Source organism: Mixophyes fleayi, unplaced genomic scaffold (assembly GCF_038048845.1).
Source record: "Mixophyes fleayi isolate aMixFle1 unplaced genomic scaffold, aMixFle1.hap1 Scaffold_94, whole genome shotgun sequence".
In the NCBI taxonomy this organism is placed as follows: domain Eukaryota; kingdom Metazoa; phylum Chordata; class Amphibia; order Anura; family Limnodynastidae; genus Mixophyes; species Mixophyes fleayi.
In genome coordinates, this window is record NW_027448663.1 from 32,083 (window position 1) to 55,801 (window position 23,719).

Here is a 23,719-nt window from a genome sequence, read left to right on the forward strand (position 1 = left end):
CTGTGTAGAACCTACAGAAAGAGGAGAGGCAGAGTGGGCAGGGTGCTGCATAAAATGTCTCCAGCTAAGAAAAATGTCTTCCAATCAAGGCAGGAAGTGCCTGTGAGGAAGGGGATGCCTAAAATGAAATCTTTCTTTCTATACACTATATGTGATCTCCCGTGCCTAACCAAAAAATTGGCCACCGAGATCTAAATAGCGGCGCACACTATGTTAAAATGCCCAGGATGTGTGCCCTATGTAACAGCTTCCTCGCCTCCTAAAGAGTGCGAGCGTTGCTTATCCCCTCATCACTCGTTGTCTAGGGGATCTTGCCGGCAAGGGATCTGGCCGGGGAGGAGAGGTTGCTACAACTTCACTCCTTGGTACTTGTCTGGAGCTGTGGGCGTGGGAAATTTAAAAAAATAAGTTCCCGTTTTCAGTATAACTGCCCCTTGCCTAGGAAGAATGCCGGCAAGAAGGTGCTCAGTAAGAGAGCTGAGCTTCTACTTGGACCTGGAGTGAGCAGAGCATAAGTCTTATTCACTCCCCTGGGTCTTAGTATGAGTCCCGCGAAGCACCTGTAGGGAAATAAACATAAAAACATGAAATATCTACCACTAACTCAGTATAGGCAGGAGCCTATACTGAAGTGACCTTTACTCCTTAGTCACTTAACCTAAACTGAGGAAACTGCAGTGGAGGAGGGGCATAGTAGGGGAGGAGACTACAGACCAAACAAGTTTTAAAGTGACAAGACTCCTGGACCCACTACTATACCCCAAGGTCTCGCAGTGTCCCTCAATGGCAGGATAGAGAAATGTGTTACTGCAGAGCAGAAGGAAGGCAAATGAATTCATGGAGGGGCATGGTTCACACCCTATGTATCCTGGCTACACCCACTACATGGGATAGGCAAGCCCACAGTGGTGTCACACCTACCACACTTCTGTCCCCATTTGCCCTTTTTAACAATGTTGATAGTTATAATTTAGTTAAAGTGAATTACATTTCATTTAGGTACAAACACTGGAAATATATGTTTTTTTGTGTGCAAGATACCTTTTGGCTAAGCCTCATTGTTGAATGCATGCCTTTGACTTTCTTTTCTACATCTGGATCTGTTAATGGCTCGTTGATTTTCAGCTTCTTCCATGTTTTAGGATCAAGATACCAAGCTCCGTATACTACCCGCATGGGTAGTAAGTGGACTCCTTTGAAAGGAAATAGAGATGTTAGACAGTTTCATCTTTACAAATATATTTATAAGATATGTGACGAATCAAAACAAGAATTAAAAGTAAACAACAAAAACGGGATCTCTAAATAACATTTTACACTACACCTACATAATTTGTGGTCAAATATGTTACTACTCAAAATCTAGAAAAAATGTCTACAATCTTGTAATATATGTGTTTGGAATATTTATGTTTTTAAAAACCAAGGTGAAATCCTGTGTCACGCAAGTCATATTATTTCCGTTATGTTCTGCTTAATGGACAAGGTTTTTTACATCTCAATTTTGACTTAAGGCTGAAACTACACAGTCGTGTCTTGTATCTCAAATTGTTATGTTCCCAGTCACTTTAAAATGTTGGAAAATAACTATTTTTTTTGTTTATCCCAGAAGGGAATTCTAGTCTGCAAGCTACATAATCTGCCTCAGAAGTTAGAGGTATAAGTTTGTGGGCATAATATGAACGTATTTGTATTGTCACATTATTACTGCCTATTTGCCCCTAGAGCCCAGAGTCACATGACAATTCTCCCCTCCTTATAAACAAATATGGAGAAGAGCAGTGTGCTTGAGCTTTAAGCTTCTACATTCTTGCAATCTGTTTAGTTATAAACCAGGCCTGTTCAACCTGCGGCCCTCCAGATGTTGTGAAACTACAAGCCCCAGCATGCTTTGCCGGTAGACAACCAGTTGATAGCTGGAAGGGCATGCTGGGACTTGTAGTTTCACAACACCTGGAGGGCCGCAGGTTGGACAGGTCTGTTATAAACCAACAAAGACACAAGTGAAATAAATACTGGATTTAGATAAACAAGACTTCATATTGCCTTAGACTGCTGTATGTTCCATGAGCGTGAAGTCTTTGCACTGTAATGTCGAGATAAGACTCCTACAGAACATTCTCTGCTTTGCAGGCACATTGTTGAGCTCTACAACATGGATTGGGACACTGAGCGCTGGCCTAGTGTCAAAGCCACTGGCAAAAAGACTGAAGATGGTGGATTCGTTAACATTGCATGGCTCCCCTCCCTGTAGGGAATACAAAGATAAAACAATCTTTTTCTAAGCAACATGCTCATCATTTTGTTTTGTGCTATAAATCCGTGCAGTAAAATAACTTATTAAAGGACCTCAAAGCACCTTTTTAAAATAAAATAAATAAATACATCAAATACACATATATCAATGTAAAGACTTTTGCGTAAGTTGGTCAGCTTAACACATATTGCAATATATGGAACTAACATTCCCTGTTTTTAATATAGAAAAGTTTATACAATGTTGGGCAACCCCATCTTGCACTCCAGTTTACATATGGAGAGTGCAGAGGATCATTGACTTTTTTATATATATATATATATATATATATATATATATATATATATATATATATATATATACATAGTAGGGATGTGCACCGGCGACTTTTGAGGTCTCGTGTTTTGTGTTTTGGATCCGGATTTTCGTTATTTTTGAGGTTCGGATTTGTCTCGCAAAACACTTGACGAAAGGTCTCGGTTCGGATTTAAGGTATTGGATTCGGATTTTTTTTGAAAAAAACATAAAAAGTTTAAAAATCAAGTTTTTGGGCTTATTTTCACTCCTAGGCTATTATTAACCTCAATAACATTCAATAACAAGCATTTCCACTAATTTACAGTGTATTCTGAACACCTCACACTATAGTTATTAGTCCAAAACGTTGCAACAAGGTATCTTTCTGGACTGCGTAGAGGAGTGGGTCACCACAATATATATTAAAAACCCTGAACTTTTATGATTCGCACCAATAATTGTACCTGGACTGCGTAGAGGAGTGGGTCACCACAATATATATTAAAAACCCTGAACTTTTATGAATCGCACCAATAAATGTACCTGGACTGCGTAGAGGAGTGGGTCACCACAATATATATTAAAAACCCTGAACTTTTATGATTCGCACCAATAAATGTACCTGGACTGCGTAGAGGAGTGGGTCACCACAATATCTATTAAAAACCCTGAACTTTTATGATTCGCACCAATAAATGTACCTGGACTGCGTAGAGGAGTGGGTCACCACAATATATATTAAAAACCCTGAACTTTTATGATTCGCACCAATAAATGTACCTGGACTGCGTAGAGGAGTGGGTCACCACAATATATATTAAAAACCCTGAACTTTTATGATTCGCACCAATAAATGTATCTGGACTGCGTAGAGGAGTGGGTCACCACAATATCTATTAAAAACCCTGAACTTTTATGATTCGCACCAATAAATGCACCTGGACTGCGTAGAGGAGTGGGTCACCACAATATATATTAAAAACCCTGAACTTTTATGATTCGCACCAATAAATGTACCTGGACTGCGTAGAGGAGTGGGTCACCACAATATATATTAAAAACCCTGAACTTTTATGATTCGCACCAATAAATGTATCTGGACTGCGTAGAGGAGTGGGTCACCACAATATCTATTAAAAACCCTGAACTTTTATGATTCGCACCAATAAATGTACCTGGACTGCGTAGAGGAGTGGGTCACCACAATATATATTAAAAACCCTGAACTTTTATGATTCGCACCAATAAATGTACCTGGACTGCGTAGAGGAGTGGGTCACCACAATATATATTAAAAACCCTGAACTTTTATGATTCGCACCAATAAATGTATCTGGACTGCGTAGAGGAGTGGGTCACCACAATATCTATTAAAAACCCTGAACTTTTATGATTCGCACCAATAAATGTACCTGGACTGCGTAGAGGAGTGGGTCACCACAATATATATTAAAAACCCTGAACTTTTATGATTCGCACCAATAAATGTACCTGGACTGCGTAGAGGAGTGGGTCACCACAATATATATTAAAAACCCTGAACTTTTATGATTCGCACCAATAAATGTATCTGGACTGCGTAGAGGAGTGGGTCACCACAATATCTATTAAAAACCCTGAACTTTTATGATTCGCACCAATAAATGTATCTGGACTGCGTAGAGGAGTGGGCACTGGGCACCACAATAAAATATATAAAAAACCTTCAACAGATCTGCATTACACTACACATACGGCTGCTCCTCCATCCTCTCCATCATATACATGTTGGAGTTTTAGCGTGTGACAACCTCTTGTTTTTGATAATGTCAGTGCATTTGGAATATTTTTCAATTTGCCCCACACCACTGAATGTACTTTATCTATGATACGCAATACGCATCTATCTATCTTGACTGCGTAGTGTGGTGGCCCCGGTACACAATTTGGTACCGGGGCCACAATACCTCCTCCAAACATGCTCCAGACAATTCGTCATTGACAGACCCCAGACAGACAGGGTCGTAGTGTTATTGTTTGACTTTGTAAACCCAAAAAAATGTCCCTGTTGCACATAGTCGTGCAATGAAGACTGACTTTTTCATTTAAAGGCACGATCTTTAAAGTGTAGTGTTTGTAAGTCTAAGTCATATTATACTTTTGGTAAAATTGGTTTTTTTGTTCCTCTTTATGGTAATTAATTAGTAATAGAATTAAAGTAGGAAATAGAATTAAATAGAATTAAAGTAGGAAATAGAGTGGTATAGAGTTGTAGTGTGGTATAGATAGAGTGGTCCACACAATATAATAATAAAACCCTCAACTGGTCTGAATTCCACCAAACAAGTATCTTGACTGCGTAGTGTGGTGGCCCCGGTACACAATTTGGTACCGAGGCCACAATATAATTTAAAAACCCTCCACGTGTCGGAATTCCACCAAACAAGTATCTGGACTGCATAGTGGGGTGGCCCCGGTACCCAATTTGATACCGGGGCCACAATACCTCCTCCAGACAATTCGTCATTGACAGACCCCAGACAGACAGGGTCGTAGTGTTATTGTTTGACTTTGTAAACCCAAAAAAATGTCCCTGTTGCACTTGCACATAGTCGTGCAATGAAGACTGACTTTTTCATTTAAAGGCACGATCTTTAAAGTGTCAGAAAGAGAGAGAAGACACAGGAGAGGAGAGTTGTAGCTGGGGACCTGGGGTGGAAGCTCCCAGGCTCCCCCAGCATTGCCTGGAAGTCTGAGTGTGGTGACTGAGCCAGGGCAAGGAATGTGTGCCCTGGATGAGGGGGAGAACTCCATGCCACTATAGTGAACCCAAGAGAGAGGGGGACACTGCACATGGAAGAGGCCCTGGAGTGAGGGCTGCTACAAGAGGCATGGTAGCTGTAGTGTCAGATCCTGAGGCTGAGAGTACACAGAGTGACGTGTCAGAGCACAGGAGACATTATCCCCGCAGAGGAGGGATGAGCTGCAGTTGAGAGGTCTGTTGTTGAAATAGGACATGCACACTTTAACAAACCAATCATTTCAGCGACAGGGCCTACCAAACAACTTTGACTGAAATGATTGGTTTGTTTGGGCCCCCACACCAAAAAAGCTATTCATCTCTCCCTGTACAGACTAAACAGGCTCTACTGAGGCAAGATGTCGTCCTCATCCTCAACCTCTGATTCCTCTCCCCCTACAGTGTGTACTTCCTCCTCATCACACATTATCAATTCGTCCCCGCTGGACTCCACAACCACAGGTCCCTCTGTAGTATCTGGAGGGCAGTGCTGTACTTCATTGAGGAATTGATTATTCATTTTTATAAACATCATTTTTTCAACGTTGTGAGGAAGCAACCTCCTTCGCCGCTCACTGACCAGGTTCCCCGCTGCACTAAAAACTCTTTCCGAGTACACACTGGAGGGGGGACAACTCAGGTAAAATAGAGCCAGTTTGTACAGGGGCTTCCAAACTGCCTTTTTTTCCTGCCAGTAACAATATGGACTGTCTGACATGTCTACTTGGATGGTGTCAGCAAAGTAATCATCCACAATTTTTTCTATTGTCACAGCATCCAATGCAGCGAGAGTAGACATGTCTGCAATGGTTGGCAGGTCCTTCAGTCCGGACCAGATGTTATCAGCATCCCCGCCAGTGCCTCTTTTGGGAAAACTGAGCTTTTTCCTCGCAGCCATAGATGTGGAAGAAAATGAGGGTGGAGCTGTTGGCATGTCACGGTCCTCTTCAGAGGACAATCTCCTGACCAGCAGGTCTTTGCACCGCTGTAGATTTGTGTCCGCCGGAAACAGAGACACAACATACGCTTTAAACCGAGGATCGAGCACGGTGGCCAGAATGTATTCCTCTGACTTTAAAAGAGTGACCACCCTCGGATCCTGGCAAAGCGTACGAAGGGCTACATCCACAAGAGCTACATGCTTGCTGTAATCGCAATGGCTTACCAGCTCCTCCCTCACTTTCTCCAGCTGCTTCTGCAACAGCCTGATCAGGGGAATGACCTGACTCAAGCTGGCAGTGTCGGAACTGACTTCTCGTGTGGCAAGTTCAAATGGCTGCAGAACCTTGCACAACACGGAAATCAGTCTCCACTGCGCTTGACTCAGGCGCATCCCCACTCCTTTGCCTATGTCGTAGGTGGCTGTGTAGGCCTGAATGGCCTTTTGCTGCTCCTCCATCCTCTGCAGCATATAGAGGGTGGAGTTCCAGCGCGTCACAACCTCTTGTTTGAGGTGATGGCAGGGCAGGTTCAAGCTTTTTTGATGTGCCTCTAGTCTGCGGTAGGCACTGGCTGAATGCCGAAAGTGTCCAGCAATTTTGCGGGCCACCGCAAGCATCTCCTGCACACCCCTGTCACTCTTGAGGTAATGCTGCACCACCAAATTAATGGTGTGGGCAAAACATGGGACGTGCTGGAAATTGCCCATATTTAATGCCCGCACAATGTTACTGGCATTGTCTGACACCACAAATCCCCATGAGAGTCTAAGTGGGGTAAGCCACTGGGAGATAATTTCCCTCATTTTCTCTAATATGTTGTCAGCGTTGTGCCTCTTATTAAAGCCTGTAATGCACAATGTTGCCTGCCTTTGCATGAGCAGCCATTTTGTAGATGCTGCTACTGATGCAGCTGTTGCTGTTGCTGCGGAAGGGGATGCATCTACCCAGTGGGCTGTCACAGTCATATAGTCCTTCGTTTGCCCAGAACCACTTGTCCACATGTCCGTGGTTAAGTGGACAGTGGGTACAACCGCATTTTTAAGAGCACTGAGGACACTTGATCGTACTTCTCTGTACATTTTTGGTATCGCCTGCCTAGTGAAGTGGAATCTCGAGGGGATTTGGTACCGGGGACACAATACCTCCATCAACCCTCTAAATCCCACTCCACTGATGGCGGACACCGGGCGCACGTCTAACACCAACATTGCAGTTACAGCCGCAGTTATACGCTTTGCAATAGGGTGACTACTATCGTATTTGGTGGTCATGGCAAACGACTGTTGGACGGTCAATTGTTTGGTGAAAGACTTAGCGGTCTTACGACTTCCCCTCTGGGAAGATGACCGACTAACAGCAGCAACAGCAGCAGTGGCAGTAGTAGGCGTACCGCTGCAGGATTCCTCGGATGAATCCCGTATTGAGGAGGACTCAGTCTGGCTGGTGACTTGGGCTGCAGGACTGAATCTGATGGAGATTGTGGAGGAAGTTGACGAGGAGGGTGTTGCTGGTGTGTATCCAACTGGACCACGGGATTTAGGTGTCCCTGTACCGATGAGGGTCCTAGCCCCAGTTCCTGAACTAACCACTGAACTATGAAGGTTATTCAGGTGACGTATAAGGGAGGATGTTCCTAGGTGGGCAAGATCCTTACCCCTGCTTATTTGAGCTTTACATAAGCTACATATTGCCATACATTGGTTGTCTGGATTTGGATAAAAATAACTCCAGACCGAAGAGGTGCATTTTTTGGTCTTCTGACCAGGCATGACGATGGGCTCTTTCATCCCATGGACATCAGCTGTTTCCCCCCCTGGTGCCTCATTTACAATAACCACATCACCATCCTCATCATCAAGTTCCTCCACAGCGCCAGCTACATCATCAATAGCCTCCTCCCGAGCCACCTCTTCCCGTACAGTGATGGGAAGGTCAGGCTTGACAACCACCAACACGCTTGGACTCGCCTTGGGGATTTGTGATAATTTCTCTTTAGAAGGCAGAGTTGTTTGCTGTTTTGTTGCTGACAGCATAACTCTCTTCAATTTTTTGTAGGGGGGGGGAGGAGGAGGAGGGCTAAGATCCGTGGGTGAAGCTGAACCACTAGTCATGAACAGGGCCTAAGCCGTTCCTTGCCACTCCGTGTCGTAAATGGCATATTGGCAACTTTACGTTTCTCCTCAGATGATTTTAAGTTTCTCTTTTTGCTACTTTTTCTTAACTTGGGCTTTTTGGATTTTACATGCCCGGTACTACGAGATTGGGCATCGGGCTTGGAAGACGACGTTGATGGCATTTCATCGTCTATGTCATGACTAGTGGCAGCAGCTTCAGCATTAGGAGGAAGTGGGTCTTGATCTTTCCCTACTTTATCCTCCAAATTTTTGGTCTCCATTATATGTAGCACAAGATACTGCAGAATGTGTGAACTTGGTAATATTGCAGTACCAATGGACTTATAATGCTGGATTGGTTTTGCAAATTTGGTTATAATTATTATATATATTTTTTTTTTTTTAAATTTTTTATTTTTTTAACTTTTTTTTTATTTTTTACAAACTTGGGAATAATGGGGAAATAACTATGCCCTTAGAAGCACAGAGCACAGGACACAGCACCACTGGACTGAACAGGACACGGCACAGGACCCAGCAGCACTACGGAACTCAGCAGGACAGAGCACAGGACACAGCACCACTGGACTGATACTGCAGAATGTGTAAACTTTGTAATATTGCAGTACCACTGGACTTTTACTGCTGAATGTGTGAACTTGGTAATATTGCAGTACCAATGGACTTATAATGCTGGATTGGTTTTGCAAATTTGGTTATAATTATTATATTTTTTTTTTTTTTTAAATTTTTTATTTTTTTTTACTTTTTTTTTATTTTTTACAAACTTGGGAATAATGGGGAAATAACTATGCCCTTAGAAGCACAGAGCACAGGACACAGCACCACTGGACTGAACAGGACACGGCACAGGACCCAGCAGCACTACGGAACTCAGCAGGACAGAGCACAGGACACAGCACCACTGGACTGATACTGCAGAATGTGTAAACTTTGTAATATTGCAGTACCACTGGACTTTTACTGCTGAATGTGTGAACTTGGTAATATTGCAGTACCAATGGGCTTATACTGCAGGATTGGTTGTGAAAATGTTGTGGTAATTAAAAAATATTAAAGTAGTTTTTGGTATTTTATAAAAAAAACTTTTTTTTATTTTTTTAAACACAGGGGAATATTGGGGAAATAACTATGCCCTTAGAAGCACAGAGCACAGGACACAGCACCACTGGACTGAACAGGACACAGCACAGGACCCAGCAGCACCACTGACCTCAGAAGGACAGAGCACAGCACACAGCACCACTGGACTGATACTGCAGAACACAGCACAGCACAGCACAGCACAGCACAGCACAGCACAGCACAGCACAGCACAGAACTAAACAGCACAGAACTAAACAGCACAGAACTAAACAGCACAGAACTAAACAGCACAGAGGACCACCTAACACACCCTCCCTCTACCCTGATCAATGCCCGAGTGAAGATGGCGGCGACTAGCGGGGAATTTATAGGATCCGAGTATCGCGAGATCCGACAACGGGATTATGAGTCAGAGCCTCAGTTTCACTTTTGAATTTGGCGCCAATACCCGGATCTGTCTCGGATCCGACTCGGATCCGCAACGTTCGGGTGGGCTCGGATTTCAGAAATCCGAGCGCGCTCATCCCTAATACATAGTAGCATTTCTGACACCCTGCAGACATCAGACACAGACCGCTTCTTGCTTGAAATCACACGTACTTTTGTTGTTTACGGCAAAATAAACTTTGTCAGGATGACACCAGTAAACATTCCCACGTTGTTTACACCTTCTGGTGACCCTAATGCTAGCTATACACAGTCTAGCTCTCTACAGACTGGCCAGTTCTTTCAGCATCAGTCACTTCTAACAACTAAAAGGACAGGTGTAACTACACAAGTCTCCTCACTTTGGTCTTGCTACCCCATTAGACCACCTGTGTAGGAGTTCAACTCTGTAAGGATTTAACCCTGTATGCAGCTTTCCCCTGCAGATTTCCCAGGATCTCAGCTGTTCCTATGCAGGAAATGTGTGGCAAATAGGCCTCTTTGCCACAATATATATCTATATAACTCTAACACCTATTTCTATATGACATGCCCCTTGTGATGTGTGAGCACACTTCTTGTAAAATGAATGATAAATCCTAGTGTTGACAAGTCCTTATTCTGGGTGAATTTTCTGCATCTACCATGTAATCTAAGCAAGGCTACAGATATTTTAGATATTAAAAAGTAACAATTCCTTTCTGATTTTACACAATTATTTGATGTTTTAAAGACACCAAAGTAGTTTTATAGGGGGATGAGATCGTCATAAGCATTGCTATAATTTAAATTTATTAGCAAAAGAGTAAAAATCAATTCAAATGTAGATGTATAGTGGTCACACATACAAAAATCTACTCATTATATCTTATTGCTGAACAAACAGACTAGAGGTTGATATTGGCAGAAACGGCTGGCCAGAATTTGCAGATCATTATCCAATAAGGCCAAACAAATGGATGGTCAGTTATTCTGGTCAGTCGATGTAATCATTAACCAACTACATTTTTCTACCAAGACAATCAAAAAGACATTAAATATGATTGAGTTTTGATCAGCCAGACCAATTGTACCTGGCTGACGTATGCTGCAACATCTGACCAATTTGTCTGAAAAGTTATGAGGAATTAGATGGTTGAGTGATAGCTTTATTGGTTATCTAATGCAGATTAGAAAATACAAGAAGGGATATGCATATAAATGATTTCCTCTTAAAGTGAAATTGGCTGGTTAACAGGGAGCTTGACCCTTAAAATGTTCTGTGAAACCAATGGGGACTTCAGACATAACAGAGGGTAGGCTCATGGACCTGAAACATAAACCAAAATAAAAATTCCACACTTTCAGCAAAGGCTTATATTATCAATCTTTGCATCTATATGTATTATTTGTTTCATCCATTTGCATTTGACACAGTTGACCACTCTCTTCTCATACAAACGCTGCAATCCCTAGGTCTTCAAGACACAGTTCTATCCTGGTTCTCATCTTACCTCTCTAATCGCTCTTTCACTGTTAATTTCTCTGGAGCCACATCTGCTCCGCTTCCCCTATCAGTTGGAGTACCACAAGGCTCGGTGCTAGGTCCTCTGCTGTTCTCTATCTTTACCGCTTCTCTTGGAAATCTAATAAGTTCCTTTGGCTTTCAGTATCATCTCTATGCGGATGATACCCAAATCTATCTATCCTCTCCTGATATCTCGACATCTGTGTTGTCCCGTGTAACTGACTGTCTTTCTGCCATTTCATCTTGGATGTCCTCTCGTCAACTCAAACTTAATCTTTCTAAAACAGAGTTAATAATATTCCCACCCGCCAACAAGAGCATACCTGACATTTCTATCTCTGTTGATAACATGACCATAAATCCCACCCCACAAGCTCGCTGCCTAGGTGTAATCCTTGATTCACGCCTATCCTTTGTTCCCCACATTGACTCTATATCTAAATCATGTTACATACATCTAAAGAACATTTCCAGAATCCGCACATATCTCACACAAGACACTGCTAAAACCTTAATTCATGCACTAATCATCTCCCGAATTGACTATTGCAATTCCCTCCTTACTGGTCTTCCCAAAAACAGACTCAAACCCCTAAAATCTATTTTGCATGCTTCGGCAAGACTGATTGTCCTTGCAAATAGCTATTCCTCTGTTGAATCACTCTGTATGTCTCTACACTGGCTGCCTGTCTTCTACCGAATCCAATATAAAATACTTTTACTAACCTACAAGGCCATCAACAAAGCTGCACCAACATACATCTCCTCTCTTGTCTCAAAATATCTCCCAACTCGGCAACTCCGTTCTGCAAAAGATCTGCGTCTCTCATCCACCCTCATTACATCCTCCCATTCCCGGTTACAGGACTTTTTTCGGGCTGCACCCACTCTATGGAACTCTCTCCCTCGCACAATAAGACTCTCCTCTGTTCTACAAACTTTCAAGCGTTCTCTGAAAACCTACCTATTCAGACAAGCGTATAATATTCCTCAACCACCATCTTAACCTCACTACCTTTAGCCTGTTACACAATTTCACACAAGACAACTACCCCCGGACCAACATTATTGTGTGACAGGATCATTTAGCTTATGAGTCACCCTACCTTTGCAGTCTGGCTGGGCCAAGATGCAAAATGTATACTTAACCTCATGTGTCAATCTCCCATTGTCCCATAGATTGTAAGCTTGCGAGCAGGGCCTCCTCACCTCTTTGTCTGTTTTACCCAGTTTGTTTATTAGTTTATTACGTTTGTCCCCAATTGTAAAGCGCTACGGAATATGTTGGCGCTATATAAATAAATGATGATGATGATGATGATGATGATGACAAGATCAGTTACTGTAAAAGAAAAAATGGGATTTTTGTACTTACGTTAAATCAATTTTTCAAGGTCCACTGGTGGATAATGGTAGCATGGGGTATAGAGGTCCGTGCAGGAGCTTGGGCAGTTTAAGACATTCCAACTGGAGATTCAGGTCATCCCCCTCTCTATCACCTGGCCTGGAGCTATTCAGTTATTTTTTAACACAGTACAGGAGAGAAAGATATATAGAAGGAGAGATAGAGGCTGAGAGAGGAGAGAGAGAAGAGAGAGAGTCTAATGTCCTCCAATGGACTTCGACAAAAGTTTTTAACGCAAGTACAAAAATCCCATTTTCTCTAGCATCCACTGTGGGAAAACTGGAACCAGGAGGACTTCCCAAAGCTACCCCTGTGTGAGGGAACACTCTGAATTTTCTGAGAGTAAAACATTGCATCTGTAGAACTTAGCAAACGTGTGAACAGAAGACCAGGCAACCACCTGGCACAACTGATCCACTGAGGCACTCAGCGACCTGATAGAGTGTGCTCTGACATTTTCCAGGACCGGTTTACCGGCTTTAATATATGCCTTTCAAATTACATCTGGCAGTAGTTTGTTTGGATGCAGGCCAACTTCTCTTATTAAATGAAAACAGACATAGATCCTCTGCACTCACCATGTACAAACTGGGGTGCAAGTCTTCCCAGCTTTGTGCAGGTAAGCCTTAAGCACAGATAAAATAGCATAGCATTTGATCATGTTAGGACTGACCAGAATGGGAAGACTTTGGCGTCAGTTGGTCAGCTTAACCTGTATTGCAATATGTGGAACTAACATTCCTTGTTTTTAATATAGAACAGTACTTGGTATAGCATTAATTATGTGTTTGGAGAGTGCAGAGTATCCCTGTTTTCTTGTCTATAAAATGTGGGCAACCCCCTCTTGCACCCCAGTTTGTACATGGTGAGTGCAGAGGATCTATGTCTGTTTTTGTTTATACAATGTAAGTCTCATGACTCTTGCACCCCATTTTCTACATTCTTTACATTTATTAATTCCAACTTGTGTCAGGTGAGTCCCAGGTGTCCCATGGCTGCTAGTGCTTGGGAAAGTCTTGCCTTTAAAAGCTGTGTGCAGGTAAGCCTTAAGCCCAGATAAAATAGCATAGCATTTGATCATGTTAGGACTGACCAGAATGTGAAGACTTTGGCGTCAGTTGGTCAGCTTAACATATATTGCAATATGTGGAACTAACATTCCCTGTTTTTAATATAGAACAGTACTTGGTATAGCATTAATTATGTGTTTGGAGAGTGCAGAGTATCCCTGTCAACTTCTCTTATTAGCATCATAAAGGACCAGGTACTCATGTGTCTTCAGGAAATTAGAAATCCACTCAGGTTACATTTTTAAGCCCCTAACAACGTTTAGAGAAAGAGTTTAATAGTCAACCTCAGAAGAACGATCTAGTCTAAACTTGTTAATAACTATGTGGTAAATGTTTCAAAGTGCGAGTGTGCCAGCGTGTTTAAATCGCGGCAAATCGCGGGTGTTTACCCACGATTTTTTTAAAAAAACCTGGAAATGTATCAAGCTGCGATTTTGACACTCATGTTCAAAATCGCTGGTCATCTCTGGCGATTTTGAGCGATGTAAACACTCCCGAGTTTAGCTAACTCTCCTGTGTTTGGCAAACTCTCCTGTGTTGTAACAGTGAGTTGTAAACACATCACTGTTACACTGACCTGTCATACAGCTGCCAGAGCTCCGGCAGCTGTTAAAATGTTAAAGAACAGATAAAAGTTTTAAAAAAAAAAAAGCGTGGGGTCCCCCCGCTATTTATGCTTAACCCTAGTGCTGCCTGACTAGTGCTGGTCCCGTGAAAATCGGGGAAATATTTTGCGTGGGGTTCCCCCGATTTTCACTTTACCAGCACTAGGCAAACCAGCCAGGGTTGGCGGCACTATAGCAGGGGGACGCGCGGCAGCAGTCCCCCTGCCATAATGACTAACCAACCCTAGACTGTTCAGCACTGGGCTGGATTCCCTAGGGAGTGGGGTCCGCTGAAAAAAACGAGCGCCCCCCCCCCCCTAGAAAGAACCAGCCCAGTGCTGATAGCACTAGGGCTCTTCCTACTACCCCTGGGCTGTGGGTAGTAGGGTAATACAGCGTAAAGTAGTAAAAAAGCAAACTGACACCAATTTTGTTTGTGGAACTACAAGTCCCAGCCAGCCAGGTTGCCAAAAACAGTGTGGCCATGCTGGTGCTTGTATAACTACAAGCACCAGCATACCCACTGCAGCCAGGGCATGTTGGCACTTGGAGAACCACAAGTGCCAACATGCCCTGACATCCCTGGTTTGCTGGGCCCTGTAGTTCCACAAAGAAAAAAGTTTACAAAGCCACAACACCCTCATACAAACCACACATATTTATTAAAAATAATAAACCCCACAATAAAGACACTAACCACCCTCTTTTAAACTACAAGTATTTATTAAAAATAATAAAACCCAAATACTTACCGATGATGTCTTCTTTCTTGATGGCTTGGTCCTGTCCTTAAGTATTTGTAAATCCATCTTGCCGTCTTGCCCCAGTCCCAGCCATTTATACCTCCATAAGGGAATCTTTTCCAACAGGAACTCTTCGCCCAGAAGGGGCACATATTTCTAACATCCCGACCCTTTAGGCTTGATTAAAGTTCTTAAAAAAAATAAACTTTAAGCCCCGCAAACACCTCCTACCTAGTAGGAGGTCCTAGCCGCAATGCTCTTACGCCGTTTGCGTAAGAGCGAACTACTGTATTATGGTATTTTCCCACGCTAGTGGGGAAATCACATAATACTGTATTTAGCGCTTATGCAAGTAACGTAGCGCATTGCGCATGCGCTATGCTACTTGCGTAACCTGAATTTACTGTATTACAGGTTACGCAAGTAGCGCAGCGCATGCGCAATGCGCTACGTTACTTGCGTAAGCGCTAAATACAGTATTATGTGATTTCCCCACTAGCGTGGGAAAATACCATAATACAGTAGTTAGCTCTTACGCAAACAGCGTAAGAGCATTGCGACTAGGACCAGTGGCGGATCCAGGGGGGGGGGCGATCGCCCCTACTAGCAGGGGCTTGCTGCCGGCGGCTGCACACTGTGCAGGTCCGTTCAGCAGTGACAGTGTGCTGCCCGGCTGCTCTGATTGTGTTTTAAACACAATCAGAGCAGCGGGGCAGCACACTGTCACTGCCGAGTGGACCTGCACATACTGTGCAGCCGCCGGCAGCCTTAGAAATTAGAAAGGGGGCGGGGCCTAAATCGCCCCCCCCCCCCTAAAATCGCCCGGGGTATAGCAAAAGTCTGGATCCGCCCCTGGCTAGGACCTCCTACTAGGTAGGAGGTGTTTGCGGGGCTTAAAGTTTATTTTTTTTAAGAACTTCAATCAAGCCTAAAGAGTCGGGATGTTACAAATATGTGCCCCTTCTGGGCGAAGAGTTCCTGTTGGAAAAGATTCCCTTATGGAGGTATAAATGGCTGGGACTGGGGCAAGCCGGGAAGATGGATTTACAAATACTTAAGGACAGGACCAAGCTGTCAGAGATGACCTAAACGGGTCCTTTCTCCTGAACTCCAGCTGCTATACCTTGTGGGTATCGATCGATAGAGAAAACCGACAACTTCAGATGTTAGGCTGAAAATGTATCTGGTTCTGACCAGCCCTAAGTCAGAGTAGCTTTATTTATGCATAGTTTCACAGACAAAAGAAGATAAGGAATACAAGGTTTCTGAAGGCACCCTGTTCATGTCAGCAGTTTGTGGACAGGATATCCAGCAGATGTCTTATCTCAGTCACGTAGGCCTCAAGTGGGGGTCGTGGGCTCCCAGTACTGAAGCTGCTGGATGTGCACATTCTTGAGAAGAGACATGTTGAAGAAAAGATAAGAATGTGAGGCAAAGTTCATTAGGGAATATTCTGCAAGAAGCTGCAGACTATTCCCCTTTCATCAGTAATTATACAAAATGCATTACTTTAAGAAGTTCATAAAATGTATATCTCTCACATAAACCCCTCTTTTTATCATTTTTATAATTGCCCTGCCTATCCTTTTGGTGTGCATGAAGCACTCCTGCACCCGACCTACTTCATTCAATTCAATGGAACCTCTGATAGGCCCTTAGAGGATGGTAAAGATACATTCAATCAGGTCTATGGTTCATGTACACCTAATTCTTAAAAATAATAAAAAAAGAAAATGGGAAAGACTGAGGGGGGGAGAGTACAAAAGAGCCTTAAAGCTCAGAGAGGGCAAGATAAACATCTGATACCGGTTTGGGCTTTACATGTCTTTTAAGAGACTTTTTATTCAGAATGAGATCATTTTTGCACCTTTTCAAACAGCATTGGAAAAAACATAAGCTTAGTTTAAAAATGACATATAGCAACAACAATAAAGCAAATATCTTAGCTATCCATATTAAAATGCCTGAAATCCATGCGAAAATACCTTTGCCCCAATTGCTAGGATTTAACCATGAGAAGGCTGATGTCCACCAGCCATCATTAACCGTATCAGGGTCAAAATTCTCTTTCCTGAAATTCTCCTTCATTTCTTTGGCTTCTGTCATGTACCTGTCTATTACTTCTTCTGGATTATCAGTGTCATTTGTTACAAAGTTACAACAATGTATTCCGTATTCTGTTTCTAGGGTCAAACAGTACCCTCCTGACTGAGCAGTGATGTAGTCTAATACAAGTTGATGTTGTATTAACTGGGTTTTCATCGCCTGCAGTTCCTTTCCAACATACCTAAAGGATTTGTCATAAATTTCTGTTATGTTATCTAAAAGTCCTGCAACCTTTAATATCATATTATAGTTTGCCATGTACCCCATTGTTCCTATTGAAATGATGTTACCAAATCCAATACCCACATTGTGCCCTTTGGACTTTGCTATGAGAGGGATATGTTCAGTATCTATTGTCTTAATTTCCCTTTTCTCAAGCCTATGGTCCTTTTTATTCCTGAATACTCCTTTGAGGTCATCATGGGTCATGACATAGAATTCAGGAACCAATCTGGCCAAGTAGCATACCCCTATGGAATTTGGGGGGAGCCACCTGTAGGCATTGCGTCCACACACATAATAAACATCATCTGGTAAAAGGTAGGGGATATCATAAAACAGGCAATATGTAGATACCTGTTGTCCTAAGTGACATGACGTGTCATTTTCTGCTCTGTCATTGTCAAAGGCAGGTAGTGTGCCGTTCCAGGTGAGATTATTTCTGTCATATTGACATTTTATACCCTCCTGGCTCTTTAAAAAAATAGTACCTTTTCCGGGTTTCATCTTCACTGTTTGGTTGCATTCAGAATTACAGTGTGATAAATAAGGTTGGGTGAAATTCACTATAACTTGACAGCGTGATTTAGGGACAGACCCTAAAGGGAAACTCTTATTTTGGTAACTAATGCGTATTTGGCCATATGGGGTCCATATTGACTCATTTATAGCCCTATTGGATTCTATTCCCTTATTGAAACAATATTTTAAAGGACCTTACTCCCCTTCATGGTTTTTCCTGGGTCACCGTAGCCTTTTTGCAGTGGCTGGCGTGGATCCAAGGATCCTTTCCTTCAAGTTTCACAGAAGTGGGTGTAGTCAACAGAACTTGATATGGCCCCTCAAATCGTGGTTCCAGAGACCTCCTCACGTGTCTTTTTACGAAGACGTAATCTCCTGGCACCAGGGCATGTGTTCCAGTGCAATCCTCTGGATCTGGGATTAAAGAGAAAACTCGAGAATGTATGTTAGTGAGGGACTTCTGTAGTTCTTTCACATAACTAGTCAGTTCACCTTGGTGTTTCACTAGAGATTGTGGAAAATAACACCCTGTCTTTGGTGGCCCCCCAAACAGTATTTCATAGGGGCTTAGCCTGTGTTTCTTATTAGGTGTTGTCCTGACTGAGTATAGGGCGAGGGGAAGGCATTGCAGCCAGTGTCACCCTGGGAGGTACTGTTACTGTGTGACCAGGGTTGTGTGTGTTACAGATGGCGCAGGCCTTTACCAGATTACTGGCAGCTGTGCTGAAGCCTGGCGCGATCCAGTGTCTGAATACAGAGTTAATTATTGCGTCTTTTGAGACATGGGAAGGCCCATGCACTAGAGCAGCCAGTGTAGGAAAAAGGACTCTAGGGAGACAGTGTCTGTCTGTTGTGGCCCATATGCCCTCTATGTGTTCCGCCCCCCTCTTTTTCCACTCCTCTCTTTCAGATACTGCTTCTTGCTTTTGTAGGATTTTTAGCATTTCCAGATCTATAGGGAGGGTGGGGGGTGTTGTGGACACTAAATAGTGTTGTACTAGCGGTAAGTCTGCTGCAGCTCTTGCAGCCTGGTCTGCTAGTCTGTTTCCTCTTACTTCCATAGTCTGCTCTCTGGTGTCTGCTTTTACCTTTATGACTGCCACTTCTTTGGGCAGTTCTAATGCAGCAAACAACCTCAAAATGATTTCTGCATTTTTAATGGGTTTACCATTAGAGGCCATAAAGTGTCTGTTCTTCCAAATACTTTGATAGTCATGTGCAACCCCAAAGGCATATCTGGAGTCAGTGTAAATGTTAGCTGTTCTCCATTCTGCATACTGACATGCACTTATAAGTGCTTCTAATTCAGCTTGCTGTGCAGATTGACTTGGTGGGAGGGGTTGCTGGAGTACAATATCTGTTTGTGTTGTAACTGCATAACCTGTTTTGGGAGAGCCCTCCTCATAGTACCTAGACCCATCTACAAACAGGAGTAAATCAGGGTTGCTAAGAGATGTCTCTTTAACATCCCCGGGAGGTTTAGTTTCCAGATCCATTAAGGCTAGACAGTCATGATCACAGAAAAAAGTTTTTAGTTGTGTTTCCTGTTTTGTCACAGTCTCAACACTCTCTGTATTGTCTGTGTCTTCAGCGTCTATACTGTTACTCCCCTCTTTTATATCCATGCAACTTGGGAACAATGTTGCTGGATTTAAAACTGTGCATCTTTTTAGTGTAACGTTTGAGGGTGTCAGTAGCGCTACTTCATATTTAGTTAATCTAGCCACTGAGATGTGTTTTGTTCTGGCTTGATTCAGTATTTCCATGACTGAGTGTGGTACCTGAATGGTGAGAGGGTGATCCAGCACTATGTCTGCAACTTTTTGTAGCAATAATGCGGCTGCTGCTACTGCTTTTATACATGTTGGGGCTCCCACTATGACGGGGTCTAATTTTTGTGAGTAGTACCCCAATGGTCTTTGTCTGCTCCCATTTGTGTTAGTACGCCATGAGCGTGCCCTTCTTGTTCATGGCAGAACAAGTTAAACGGTAGTTCATAGTTAGGTAGCCCAAGGGCTGGGGCGCTTGTGATTAAATCTTTGATCAGCTCAAAAGCTGCTTTTTGTTCAGCTGTTGACCAAAACATATTGCAACTTCTATTCATTGGAAGTTGGATCAATGCAATCTGGATTGCCTAAATGGTCTTTTTTGCTGGAGATCTGTGAAGAAAAAAACCTTTGCATAAAGATTAACATTTATTCACTAGTAATTACAGTAACTGTTATTAATTCACGTTGAACAGCTGCTAATACGACACTTGCTTAAAAGTTTCTCTTTGTAGCTTTAACTGTGACGCTATGCCTTCCATGCAATGAAAAACTGATTTCCTCAAAAAGGCAGTCCCCAATATCACAAACAGGGAATGTCAAAGTGACGAGACCTGGTCGAGTGTTCAAAGCCACTCCTTTCTCATCATCTCTTTGTAAACCAAATATTCACACATATTTCCAGATTCTGTGATTTCCATGTTTACAGTACAAATATATATTCACAATTCTCGCTCACAGACGACATTTTATCACGTAACAATTCTTTATGGGCATAACAAACCCTCCTGATTTCTGAGAACATTTATCAGCGCCATTTTACACAGATAAAAACAGCTTGTAATATCTCTCCATGTAAAGCTCACTCCCACAATTCTCAACTTCATTAAAGAGAAAGCTATTTTTCTCAAAAAAAAAAAATAAAAAAAATTACTTTGTTCAAATATAGAAACGGCTTGTTGGACCCCAGCCAACTTTGTTCTGAAACCAGTAATAGTGATAATGTACATTATTTACAGTCTTGTGACGGACCAAAGACTTTAAAACTTCTTTTGCATCTCTTCAAAAACATTACATTTACAACTGTACAGCTTTTTCAACCTTGAAACATGTCTCTTGTAAAACGGTCAAGACAGACAAACAAAGGATCTCCCTCACACACAGTAAGACGGAGATAAAACTCACATACAGAGAAAGAAAAATTAACTGCTATCTTCCAGCCTACTGCTGTGGAACTACAAGTCCCAGCATTAGACTAAATACACATTAGCTTCAACATGCTAATATCAATCAGCACTCAGGACATATTTTTCCTATTGAAAAATAGAAACATACTTGGAAGAACCATTTTATCAATGTTACATACATTGTCAGATAACAAAAAAACACAGAGTGCTTCTTATCTCAACACACTGAAATCTTTTACACAGAATAAGGGAGGGGCACATCTCACTCTTCAGCTGCGCAGCATTTAAACATACATTTTTAGTACACAACCTACTTGATTCATTGTTTTAGTCATTATATCATTTAGCTTGTGATACATTTTCTATTTCATCAGTGTCACTTAAATTTGTTAACTGTAACATATCACAGCAATCATTGTCATTCTCTAATTCTTCTGACATTTTACACCATGCAACACATCTGTCAAAATAACCTTTTTCTTTCAGTGTTTTCTCATTGTCTTTAATTAGTTGTTTAAAAAATGGAACCTTTAATATACCGGTTTTCAGACACCCCTGCAGCTTTGAACAGTTTTCTCATCCCTTTTGTGAAATCCTTGCCTTTATGCTTTCGCATATACTTTATGGGGTCTAGATCCCCGTACTTTTCGGATTTCTTTCCTGTCTTGGACCCTTTATTTCCCATAATGGGATTACCTTATGGTCCAATATATTTTGAATGAGAAAACTTTTATTTGTTCCTGTCTTGCTTTACAACAAGTTTGCAGCTGGTCTGCCTTTCTGAATGTTCCTGACTACTTTTACTAAAATCCAACAAAAAAAACACAATCACGTATACAATCAAGATTATTTGCAGGGTCAACTGTGTGATCTGACTGAGTTCTGTGGTGTTAGTCATGTGCATAGATGTATCAGGTGTATGGCATAGAGAAGACAATATATCAATACATGTAACAATACAAGACAGATTACACACAAGTACCTTGATACTCTTAATAGTATCTGTTGCCAGAGTTCAGGGATCTCCGTCAATCAGACTGCAGTACCCTCGAGCTGGGATAATTCCCCCTCCACAGAGACAGCTCTAAGAGCAAAAATAAAGCTTTTTGCTCACCAGCGCTGGATTAACGTCTCTCTGTCTGGAAAGGGAGACCCCGTTGTCGGGAGGTCTGATATATTGGAGATCCCGGCGGCGAGCCCCCACTGAAACTGTCAGAGATGACCTAAACGGGTCCTTTCTCCTGAACTCCAGCTGCTATACCTTGTGGGTATCGATCGATAGAGAAAACCGACAACTTCAGATGTTAGGCTGAAAATGTATCTGGTTCTGACCAGCCCTAAGTCAGAGTAGCTTTATTTATGCATAGTTTCACAGACAAAAGAAGATAAGGAATACAAGGTTTCTGAAGGCACCCTGTTCATGTCAGCAGTTTGTGGACAGGATATCCAGCAGATGTCTTATCTCAGTCACGTAGGCCTCAAGTGGGGGTCGTGGGCTCCCAGTACTGAAGCTGCTGGATGTGCACATTCTTGAGAAGAGACATGTTGAAGAAAAGATAAGAATGTGAGGCAAAGTTCATTAGGGAATATTCTGCAAGAAGCTGCAGACTATTCCCCTTTCATCAGTAACTATACAAAATGCATTACTTTAAGAAGTTCATAAAATGTATATCTCTCACAAAGCCATCAAGAAAGAAGACATCATCGGTAAGTATTTGGGTTTTATTATTTTTAATAAATACTTGTGGTTTAAAAGAGGGTGGTTAGTGTCTTTATTGTGGGGTTTATTATTTTTAATAAATATGTGTGGTTTGTATGAGGGTGTTGTGGCTTTGCAAACTTTTTTCTTTGTGGAACTACAGGGCCCAGCAAGCCAGAGATGTCAGGGCATGTTGGCACTTGTGGTTCTCCAAGTGCCAACATGCCCTGGCTGCAGTGGATATGCTGGTGCTTGTAGTTATACAAGCACCAGCATGGCCACACTGTTTTTGGCAACCTGGCTGGCTGGGACTTGTAGTTCCACAAACAAAATTGGTGTCAGTTTGCTTTTTTACTACTTTACGCTGTATTACCCTACTACCCACAGCCCAGGGGTAGTAGGAAGAGCCCTAGTGCTATCAGCACTGGGCTGGTTCTTTCTAGGGGGGGGGGCCGCTCGTTTTTTTCAGCGGACCCCACTCCCTAGGGAATCCAGCCCAGCGCTGAACAGTCTAGGGTTGGTTAGTCATTATGGCAGGGGGACTCCTGCCGCGCGTCCCCCTGCTATAGTGCTGCCAACCCTGGCTGGTTTGCCTAGTGCTGGTAAAGTGAAAATCGGGGGAACCACACGCAAAATTTTTCCCCGATTTTCACGGGACCAGCACTAGTCAGGCAGCACTAGGGTTAAGCATAAATAGCGGGGAGACCCCACGCTTTTTCTTTTTTTAAAACTTTTATCTGTTCTTTAACATTTTAACACTGCCAGGGCAGTGTAACAGTGATGTGTTGATACAACACCCTGCTATCAAGCAGCGTGTTGTATCTGGCGTGTTTAGAAGCAAACTCTCCTGAATTTGCTAACTCGCAGCTTCATACATTGTAGACTTGTATAGCTGCAGTGGCAAACAGTGGTGAGTTTGATCTCTGGCGATTTTGCAAGTAGCGATTTTGACAGAAGCAGAACTCTGGC

The 23,719-nt window shown here is 42.5% G+C and overlaps 1 long non-coding RNA gene and 1 pseudogene across 1 annotated transcript; both read right to left on the reverse strand.

Moving 5' to 3' along the window:
• Window positions 1-23,719, reverse strand: part of LOC142136045 (protein FAM47E-like) — a 65,317-nt pseudogene that overhangs the window by 19,521 nt on the left and 22,077 nt on the right.
• LOC142136044 (uncharacterized) lies at window positions 18,302-22,175 on the reverse strand. Its single transcript, XR_012687453.1, has 2 exons — window positions 22,034-22,175; window positions 18,302-18,512 (listed from the first exon to the last, which is right to left on the reverse strand). It is a non-coding gene; the product is annotated as an uncharacterized LOC142136044 (long non-coding RNA).